Source organism: Pinus tabuliformis, chromosome 5_2 (assembly GCF_031772625.1).
Source record: "Pinus tabuliformis cultivar Carrire ecotype Pingquan chromosome 5_2, CPIR1, whole genome shotgun sequence".
Taxonomy (NCBI): Eukaryota; Viridiplantae; Streptophyta; class Pinopsida; order Pinales; family Pinaceae; genus Pinus; species Pinus tabuliformis.
This window is the reverse complement of record NC_142306.1, coordinates 1038189563-1038199281: the sequence shown is the minus strand read 5'-3', so window position 1 is coordinate 1038199281 and position 9719 is coordinate 1038189563. Positions and strand designations below refer to the sequence as shown.

General features: G+C 36.5%; 1 pseudogene; it reads right to left on the bottom strand.

Annotated features, from left to right (window-relative positions):
* Positions 1–5047: 5047 nt before the first annotated feature.
* LOC149162773 (pentatricopeptide repeat-containing protein At2g13600 pseudogene) lies at positions 5048–6967 on the bottom strand (annotated as a pseudogene).
* Positions 6968–9719: the final 2752 nt, after the last annotated feature.

Genomic DNA, 9719 nt, shown 5'->3' with positions numbered 1-9719 from the left:
GTGTAAGTCAAGTGTCAATAGTTGGATGTAACAATCATAGAGTAAGTGAAGAGTCATGAGGGTAGTTGAACTGCCACAAAGGGGAATGTCAAGGGTCACTCCACTCTTTGCTATAAATAGTCCCTCATAATGCATTGTATAGGTTTTGGGTTAGCCAAGCTTCCGATAAGACTATCTTGGAGAGAACTTGGACAGTATTGTAACGCCCCTTGGCTTCTCCACTGCACGAAGCTAGTTCATCTCTTTGGAGGAGTAGGCGAATGTGGTTGTAACGTTCCACTATTGGGGCTAGTAGGTGTACATGGATGTATTGTATGACTGGAACTTACACTTCTTTATATAATAAGAGCCAACACATTTCATGCATATGTTGTATTGTATTCCAGCTGTCTTGTTTACTCTAAATGGCATATGTATTTGCTTTCTTATGCATGCATGTATGGACTGTTCCATATGAGTATGTATGAATCTTTCTGAAATGTGTTGATTGGTTTAACCATCACTTTGGATTGCCAGCTGACTTGCTTTCCAACTTGTGATGTATCTTCGCTCGTGTGTTCCCTTCCCATCCGAGTACTATTACAGGTTGCCAAGGGGCGCACTCATCTCAACCCACCTGTGTTAGAACCTCTCATGCACCTTCCTTGACTCACTGCAACGGTCACACCCTTGCTACCAACAAAGTTATCTTACTTGCCTCTGTGCGAAATCGCGGTCAAGGAATTGCTATACGACCCACTGCTGGGACTCCTACACCAAACAGTCTAAAGTGTAATTGGGACTTCTTACCGGGGAGATCCCCTGACATGTTGGCAGGTCCAACACCATCAACATGATCATACTTCATCCAGTCACTTGAGGCATCAATCCTTCATTTGTTGAGATAGAAATTCGTTCATGACAAAGAGACAACCATTCGTTCTTCAAAGGGGTTTCTACACCTAGTCTTAGATTTTGATTTCCTTTCATGCCTTCATTTGAGATGAGTTGATGATCTTTGTTTCACAAGAACTTTGGCCCTACTGAGATTTGGCCCGAGGAACTATTACAAAGATAAGACTATGTAACTCTTTGAAATTTTCATACCACTTGTAACTATACTCCTGAGATTTTCAGACCTCTTGTAACTCACTTCAGAGATATTCGGATCCCTTGTAATTTACTCCTAGGATTTTCAGACTTGGGATGGTTATAGGTCTTGAGGTTCTTAAACCTTTCAATAGAGGATTAGGATATCGACATTCAAAAATGAATCTTGGTCCCTTTCAAAGAGGCTCAGATTAGGGCTTCTACATATCAAACTTCTCAACAGTAGATGATTTCAACCTTTAGTTTGGAGTGTGATCTCAATGCTTCTTCCTTTCACCATAAATTTGATATCATGTTGATTTTCCGAGTATAATTGATACAAGTACTTAATTTTAAAACTATGATAATTACTTCCGATGATATTTATTTTGTTTAGCACAACAATATGATCATTAAGTAATTATACTTCCGAAATTCAATACCATAAAAAGTAAAACAATAGAGATCACAAATGCACAAAGAGGCAAAAATATTTTACCTTGGGAAAACCTACTAAAGGGGAAAAACCCAACCAACCTTTTCCTTAGAGAATCAATGCAACAAGAGATACATCAAAGTCAACTAACAAGCAAGATGACCATCCACCAAGGACCAACTCAACTCTCCACAATTTTGTCCACAAAAGCTTTGCAACAAGGTCTCCAAGAAGGGCCGAAAATCATTATGCAACTTTGCCTCATAAAAATTGGATGATGCCACAGACTTTGTGCCTTTGAACTTCACACTATGTTACGTAAATATATACCATAGAGAAATGTCCAAAACTCGGCCTTCTTTGATCCAGGGTTGCGGGGGAGTGCTCCCCCCCCTCGAACCCGCTCCCGAAGCATGCTCCCTTCGGGAGCGAAATTTTCGCTCCCTAGCCTTTTTTCATTTTTTTTGTAGTAACATTACAAATGCAATTTTTTTCCAAAGAGACAAATTATTTTTTAGTGGAGCAACCTAATGATCAAGCCTATGGCCTTAGTATTAATATGCGATTCATGGTAATGTTAAATTCTTAAAGTAAAAGTAATATTCTCCTTAATCTTCATCACTTTTACTTAAAATTTTAACATTACCATGAAATGACTTAGGATGTTTGAGTGGTTTCGACCTCATTGGATTTCATATGAAGAAGGTAGAATTGTAGATCTCGTTCAAAATTCAACAGAGTTATCAATTTTACAAGATTTCAGGATTGGGGGGATTTCAATGTTTCCATTGAATTTTGTCATGTATTAAAGTATGGAACTCGTATTTAATCAAGAGCACCAATCCCTCTATGTACCTTGATGTTAGTGACATTGGATGTCAAACTCCTCTATCATGACCCTACTAAAATGTACCCATCACTCAAACAAAATCTTGACTTGACATGCTATGTTTTTTCTATCTTATGTTAATGCTTAGAGAGTGATATTAATGACAAATATACCTATACAAATCCAGAGGTAATGACAAAGATATCTCTGGATATTAATGCTTAGAGGACGATATTAATGACAAAGATCCTGATTTTCCAACAAGACTCAAAAATTAAACATTTCTCGTGGCGGCAAGAGGCCCACGCATTAGCAATAGATAATAGATTTGTCTTTTCTAGTTTCTAGTAGATTTTATAATTGTTGACTCTTTCATATTTATTATGATTTTTTTGTAAACAATATATGACAATTTAAGATTGAAGTTTGAAGTTGGCAATTATAACTCATTGGTAATGAATTATGAATATGATGCTTCGTGAAAGTTGAAAGTTGTTTCATTTCATTTCATGTTAGAAATTCTTTGTTGTAATGGTTACACTTAGCTTACAAGTACAACTTTGGTGATCAATGATGATAAATGTTATATATTGAATTTTGAAAGCTTGAAACTTTAAGATTCATGAATCATGAGACTCAATATGTTGTATGCTACTAACTTGTGGACGTGGTTGATGAAGATTATAATTTCTAGATGATTGATGTTATATGGTTCAATCTATGTTTTTACGCTTTTTATATCTAATTCATCATTCTACATACTTTTGTTGACATATATGCATCAAAAAAAAAAATTATATAAAAGTTCGCTCCCGAACCGGGAGCTTCTGAAAATGTTGCTCCTACTCCCAAGTAACCTTGCTTTGATCACTAGAGCGAGGGCAAATGAAGCGAGATTCTTCCTTACAATCCTTGCCTTCCTTTGCTTAGAACAAAGATAGATAAGCTGATCTAAAGTGTGTCCTTGGAGGTAGACGAATAGGCTACTTATATCTTTCTAACCATGCAAATGGGTGTCTCTCATGGGCAGGCCGACTTGTATCTTGGAGGGCCTACTTGGTCACTTGCAGATGCAAATACAAATTTTCAATTTTCAATTTTTCCTGCTTTGATAACACCATGCCTTATAAAATTTCTTTTGAATAAAAAAAATAAATATTTTTCCTTTTCTTCCAAGCATGAAAAACATGCTTCAAAAAAATTTCTTTTACAAATATAATTTATATTTTCAATATTACAAGTACAAATGAAATATTATGAAAATTGACCATAGCTACAAAATTCAACAAAAACAAGTAATGCCAGACTCTTTAAGAATTAGGAAGTCCAACTAACTATATCAGTTTTGTGTGATACTCACAGGTGCAACTTTTTGGGAAGATTATCATTTGACTTTTTAATTTGTGCACTGGAAATCTGTTCAAAAGCATGTTTGAAAAAATAAAACTCTCATGTTTTGCGATGGCTCTCCAACTATATTATAAGGCTATGTAATTCCTTCCATAATAATCAGCATCACAATTCTGTGTGTTTCAATTCTGTATTTATACCACTTCAGGTCCAGGATAGATGTCTTGTGCGATGACCCGAATAAAAGCACACATAAATTCTATATGTTTCAATTCTGTATTTATATCACTTCAGGTCCAGGATAGATGTCTTGTGCGATAACCCGAATAAAAGCACACATAAAGGCTCACAAAATCCAGTAAAAGCATGCTGTGAGATTTGATTATTAGCTTGTCATCAAATTTAACTAGAATTATACGTCGAACCATAAAGCATGCTTGGACATAGGTAATCACTGTTTATACTTGAGTCCTGATGATGTAGTCCAACGACTAGGTGGGGATGTTTGGTCCCCACAGGTTTCGTAGTCCAATCCCAGGCAGGACTAGGACTAGGTGGGGATGTTTGGTCCCCACAGGTTTCGTAGTCCAATCCCAGGCAGGACTATGTACGCCTGAGAGCTACTCCAAGCGTGATTGACCCATGAAGTCCCTATCACCTAATTTGGTGGTCAAATGAAGTCTCACCATGTGATAGACTTGCCAAGGAGCAGCTGTTACCTAACATTTTCGAGCTCTTGCTATAATTTTACAAAAGATCACTGCATCTAGTGGTACAAGATTTCATCTGTTGTGTTAATTTCTTCTCCTTCAAATGATCCCTGCAACATAGGATGCCCTTGAAGTGATCGGAATACTCAGCATGCCTCAACAATCTCCAAGGTTCCATTACAAATTCTACACACGAAGGTTCATGTTTCTAAGCACATGGTCCAATCGGTAGATTGGCTTGCTACTTTTTAGGGATATATAGTTTTGTGCAAACAAAAGGAAGGGGTTACAAAATAAATGACAAGTATCCCGAAAAATAGGAGCCCTTACTGTTGGAGAAGCTCTTCTTAGATATAGCTTTTAGTAGCCTTGCTATGGATGTTTTCGCTGACACTTTGGCTTCTACAATTTCTCCTATCAGTCAAAGTTCTCCAATTTCTCTCTGTAGCATGTTGATCCTGAAATCTCTTTATCTAATAGTGAAAACGATTTTGTAAGAGCGACTGGAGCTCAAATTTCTTTAGCAGCTACAACTCCAAAAATGCTCAGCAGCTCCTTCAGAGAGAAATCTTGAAAACTTCCCACTCAGGCTATGAAGGGCACTAAATCCAAACTCAATGGCCACGGTGTTGACATGTAGTAAAGAATATGTTTCTAATGTTCATATATATCATTTAGAAAACTTCTATTATCAGCGACGTAACCTGCAGACTCTAATTGCTTTGCGAGTCCCTCCAACATTTCATAAATTTCCTTGGTTTGTGGGTGTGATCTGTCTTCTGCGACAAATGTATGTACCCTGTTGTTTATCTCAATCCAACTGCATCCTGGGTTTTTCCTCACTCCCCTGTCTTTCATCATCCTTCTTACTTTCGCTACATCGTCCCAACTTCCAGCTGCAGCAAAGATATTTGACAGCAGAACATAAGGTCCGGCGCTTTGCGGCTCCAGCACAAAAAGTTGATCTGCAGCACGTCGACCAATCTCTATATTTGGATGAATTCGGCAAGCATTGAGCAAAGCTCCCCAGATAGAAGCATCGGGTTCAAATGACATTTTATTGATAAAATCCTCTGCTTCCTCCAGGTGACCAGCCCGGCCAAAAAGATCAACCATGCAGGCATAGTGATCTGCCCTAGGCGCAATGGAATGGTCATGAATCATAGAACTAAAATAGCCACGTCCTTCCTCTACCAGGCCTGCATGGCAGCAAGCTGAGATGACACCAATGAAAGTAGCATCATTTGGCTTAATACCTTCTTCCAGCATCCGTTCAAAGAGTTGAAGGGCCTCCTTCCCTTGCCCATTCTGACCATATCCTGCAATCATTGCATTCCATGAAACCACATTTTGTTCAGGCATGCTGTCAAAAACTCGATGAGCATCCCTAACGTTCCCACATTTTGCATACATGTTAACTAGAGCACTGCCAACTACGACATTTGACCCAGGCACACATTTCATTGCGCTGGCATGAATCTGCCTGCCCTGTTCTGGGGTTGCTAGGTTGGCACACGCACTCAGAATACTCGAGAATGTCACATAATCTGGCTTGATACCCATCTGTTGCATTTGACTAAACAATTTCACTGCCTGATGACTATTTCCTCTCTGAGAATATCCTACTATCAGCGAAGTCCACGAGATTATGTCTAGTTTAGGCATTTTTTCGAAAACTAGGAACCCACACTGCATGCTTCCACATTTGACATACATGTCAACAAGAGCATTCCCTACAAAGAGATTCGATTCATACCCCCTTTTAATAATCAGTCCATGAACTTGCTCCCCGTGCTCCATTGCCGATAGGCTAGCACAGGCACCGAGAGCACTGGCAAAAGTGAAGTGGTTTGGCTTTACACCCACTTCTAGCATTATCAGAAACAACTTAAAAGCTTCCTCACCATTACCATTCTGCACATATCCTGCAATCATCGCAGACCAAGAGACCTCATCTCGTTCAGCCATTTTGTCAAACAAATCTCTTGCAACCTCTATATGTTTGCATTTTGCATACATATCAATTAGAGAATTTCCCACAATAAGATAGATCAGAAAACCAGTTCTTAATATATGGGTATGTACCTGTTTCCCATAATCGATCGCCAATAAAGCAGCACACGCACTGATAACACTGACGAAGGTGAACTGGTTGGGTGAATATCCAGCCTGATGCATCTGGCCAAACAATCTCAAAGCTTCTAACCCATTCCCATTCTGAACATATCCGGATATCACAGTAGTCCACGACACCACATCTCGCTCAGGCATTTTGTCAAACAGTTGGCGTGCATCGTCAATATTGCCGGATTTAAAGTACCGCGCCATCATTGTATTCCATGAGAACACATTTCGTTTTGGCATTTTGTCAAACAATTCGCGTGCAACCACAGGTTCACCGCATTTTGCGTACATTTCGACAAGGCGATTCTGTATAAAAATGCCGAGGTTGAATCCTTTATTAATCATATGGGTATGAATCTGTCTGCCCTCTGTAAATTTTCTGGCATCGATGCAGAACTGCAAGAGACAGGCATAATTGTTGGAGTTAATTGGAATCCGTCCGTTGTCCATTAAGGCCAAAACTTGGTCCAATCGTCCCCCCTTGCATAGTTCAGAGATGTCCACACCATAAGGTTCATTTTCGTTTTCTGTCGCAAGACAAGCGACGTTGCACATGGCAAACCCAAACATATGTGTTTTGAAGTACGATTTCTTTAGTAGGTTGTTGGGATAAAACAGAGGTCTGAGATTTTTGTTGAGACGGTGTTGTAGGGCTGGTAGTGCCATCCTTCTAAGAGGGGTGATCAAGTGACTCGGCCACTTCATCATGGCTCTCCATTGGACTTTCTGTTTTGATGACAGCAACTACCGAGTAAAAATAACCCTGAAGAGAGTAATCATTTTTCGGTGAGGAGGCTCAAAGCGTGGATTCTTCATGCTCAAAAGCAACCGTCTCCTACATTTAAAAATGGTCGAAGAGGAAAACCCGCCGCGTCGAAGAACGGGTAGTTTAGATGGGACTGGCTGATTCCCCAGTTTTTTAAATTTATTTTGGTGATTAGAGGTGCTCCCCAGATATGTATGCAATATCTCTTTTAACATTTTTGACTAGTTAAATTATATTGAAAATAAAATAATAATTTAATTAAAATTGATTTATTTTAATTTTAAATTTATTAAATATAGAAAAATCTAATTAAATAAAAAAGATTAAAAGTGTAGATTCAAAATTAAAAATAAATCTAAATTTATTTTATTATTATTAATTATAATTATAATAATTATTAATTTTATGTTTATGATGATGATGATGATGATGGTTAACGTCCGCTGAGACCAAATAATGATCTATCGGATCTAAAAAGACAAATTATTTATTTTGATTTAAGATTTTATTCCTATGCTCAAAAAGCTTGGAGAGAAGCCTCCCTAGTTCACTATAATTTTGGCATTGTAAAAGGCTAGGAAGGTCAGTATTGTAACAAAGGTTGTGAAATTGAGATCTAATGTGGTTGTATGCAGGGCACTCTAAGAGGAAGTGGTTTTCATCCTCGATGCTCCTATTCTCACAAATATGGCAGATCCTTTCCATCCATGGCGTTTTAGGAACTGCCCAACGACCAGTTTCACTATGGAGCTCATGAGAATTCGTTCTAATCTTTGCTATATTAATTTTCTTCTTTGAGCTAGTTAAAATAGAGAGATACTTTTGATCTTCAAGGGTGGGGTTGATGACCTTCTTATAATAACTTAATTTTCTTTTAGACGCTAAATCTTTCTCACACCACAATTTTTCTTTGAACTTAGAAGTAACAATATCTTTAATGTTATTTATGTTTTGCAAAGCATCATTCTCATTGATCTCCCAATAGTTTAACGAGGCCCTTGTGTCCTTATGCCATCCTCGGTTAAGCCTTAGGTGGTTTTGGCTGGAATTTAAAGCTAGCTTAGGAAGTCTATGATTGTCTATGTTATTGAGCTTGTGCTTGTACAACAGAAACCTGAGCATAGCTAGGCTCTCAATAGGAGAAAGACCTGCTTCTATAAGGAGAATAGGATAGGGTGTATTACTTTTAATTTTCAGGTTATAAATTATAAAACGCTTCTGGATTTGCTCAATCTTTCTCCATGATTCTCTGGAGATGCTGCAGCCCCAAACTTCACAGCCATATAAGATAACAGGAGTGACTAAAGTTTCAAAGAGGAACTTCTTTTTATCCCACATTACGAGGTTTGCTGTTTTACAATTATTTTCAAGACCAAAATAAGCTTTCCATCCCCCATTGATCCTTTTCTCAATGCTATGGTTCCAGTTGAGCTTGTGATGGATATCAATTCCTAGGTACTTGTAAGAATACACTTCCTCCAAGTTATTATTGTCATACATAAAATTAGCGCAAATGTCCTTCTTGGATTTGATAATCATAACTTTTGTTTTGTCAGTGTTAACAGTCATACCCATGGTAGAGCAGAAATCCTTAAGAAGCTTGAGTTGCTTATCAAGATCAGAAGGGCACCTTGCCAAAAGAACAATATCGTCAGCATAGAGAAGAAGGATAACGACTATCCCAGCTAAGATTGTGCCACCACATCCTGCTTCTTCTAAATAACCTTCGAGCTTATCGATGTAAATGCCAAAAAGGGTAGGTGAGAGGGGGAAACCTTGTTTATGTTTATTTTTATTTTTATTTTTATTTGTAATTTTAATTTTAATGTTAATGTTAATGTTATGTAATTTTTATTTTATTTTTATTTTTAATGTTATGTAATTTTACTAAGTCAAATATTTTATTGATAATTATAATTATTAATTTATTTTTTTATTTTTGTTTTATTTTGAATAATTATTAATTTTATGTTTATGTTTATGTTTATTTTTATTTTTATTTTTATTTTTATTTGTAATTTTAATTTTAATGTTAATGTTAATGTTATGTAATTTTTATTTTTAATGTTATGTAATTTTACTAAGTCAAATATTTTATTGATAATTATAATTATTAATTTATTTTTTTTATTTTTGTTTTATTTTGAATAAATAAAAATGTTTACAACATCTTTTAGACACATGTTTGCTTTTTAGATTTAATTTTAAAATTGTTATAAAATAAAAGTAAAATTAAATATTTACAAAATATATTGATTTTGAAATGAGTTATGGTTTTTGGGCATGTAGTATTGAAAAACCATGGTATTGTAACAAAAACTATTTACAAGCTAATAATATTCATGGTAAAATGGGGTGAATATACATGGTTAAGAATCTTGTTATATATTATATGTTTATCGTAAATATTAAGTTTTTATGTGCTTATTAATTAAA